At 36.1% G+C, this 1573-nt stretch overlaps 1 long non-coding RNA gene across 1 annotated transcript; it reads left to right on the forward strand.

Annotated features, from left to right (window-relative positions):
* The first annotated feature begins 281 nt into the window (after nucleotides 1-281).
* Nucleotides 282-682, forward strand: LOC129809368 (uncharacterized). Its single transcript, XR_008752644.1, has 3 exons — nucleotides 282-328; nucleotides 415-481; nucleotides 543-682. It is a non-coding gene; the product is annotated as an uncharacterized LOC129809368 (long non-coding RNA).
* Nucleotides 683-1573: the final 891 nt, after the last annotated feature.

The following is a 1573-nucleotide window of genomic DNA, read 5'->3' on the forward strand; positions in this document are numbered from 1 at the left end:
TTGGTGCCAATACCTTTTGTTATTCACTATCTACTGGACCGATCCGACTGGAGGATTTCCTGAGGTGGACGTGTACTTGGAGAAAAATGTTCAATTTCCCAAAAAACCACGGCACTACATTTTATGCATTTCTCGTCCAATTTTCTTAATTTTCCAGTGAAATTTTGCACATATCAAGCCTGAAAGTCAATTTTTATAGTTCCTGAAGAAGGTCAACAACTGCCACAAAGGCTTGAAAAATAGTTGTTAATTAATTCATACAGAAAACAGTTGGTCTCATATCAATGTCCAATAAGGAGTACCCGCGACGAATTCCCAATTTTCCCTGGTAATTATAGTGGAAAAATTAGAGTAATTGTAGAAAGTCGTGCACATTATTGTTATTTATGTTATGTATATATTTTTAATGTTTAGTAAATCCTCATTTGGAGTAGTAGACAGACAGTGCGGACAAAATTTCAGAGACAAATCACAGATTTGAGTGAGTTATAAGACAAGGAAATGTAAGAACATTGTCTAAATAAAATTTCCCGCTTTTTTAGCCACTGAGGAAGACGCGTTGAAGCGTCGAAAGCTTTGGCAAAGAATTTTGTGTTTTCCTGTCCTGAAAGGATTGCACCCCCTGACGCATCCGGAGGGAGTTCATCTCCTTGACCTTCGTATATGAATTGCCGTCAGTAATCTACCGAAAATTCAACGGTTACCGTAGAAAACTTGTCATAAATTTTTCAAAATGTTCACCAAATTAGTTAGGAAAAACAATGAATTTGACCATCATTTGAAAACTTCGTATCAAATTACTTATATTTCTACAATTTCTGAATTTTCACGTGATTTTCTTTGTACAATTTTGAAAAAAAAAATTGTTTGGATCTGGGGGGAACCGAACTCAAATTTCCAAAACGGTTGGCAAAATGTACTGACGCCTTAACCACTACACCACTCACGGCTTACTGTATCATGCGTCAAAACTTCTTCGCAAATTTTTTATGGAAACTATTTTTTAAAAAAAATTATATATCGCACCTTGATTATTACAACGGCAATGTCAATTGCCGTTGTAATATTCAAGATGCGATATATATATGAAATATGACTACTATTTGGAAAACCAAAAAATATCAGTTATTATTAGCAGAAAAAATGCTCACCAGAATTAAGAGCTTCGACTCCAAGGCAGAAAAAAGTAGAGATGACTAAAATATAATTCATGATGTGAAGAACATCTTGGGGCCAATCCCAGACACCTTCCGGAAGTGGCGGAGGACTCATAATATTCGATATATTTTCCCGGCACCAAAAGAGGTAGTGAATTAATAAAGATTGTGGCACATCTTAACTTTGAGGGCTTTTTTCCTGATCACGGAGAAGTATTTGAAGACGATTTTTACGGATTCAAACCTCCCAGGAGTATTTCCAAATGGACATTCAATAAAGCTGCAATAAAGCGGAGAGAAAATATTATTAAAAGGAAAATTGAATAATGGGAAATGGTAGAACTAAGCACATAATCTTCCGGTCGGAAGTCCACTCAGGGATCAAGGAAGAGGAATCTGGTGACCCTGTTCACCAG

This window comes from Phlebotomus papatasi, unplaced genomic scaffold, assembly GCF_024763615.1.
Source record: "Phlebotomus papatasi isolate M1 unplaced genomic scaffold, Ppap_2.1 HiC_scaffold_74, whole genome shotgun sequence".
NCBI classification, from domain to species: domain Eukaryota; kingdom Metazoa; phylum Arthropoda; class Insecta; order Diptera; family Psychodidae; genus Phlebotomus; species Phlebotomus papatasi.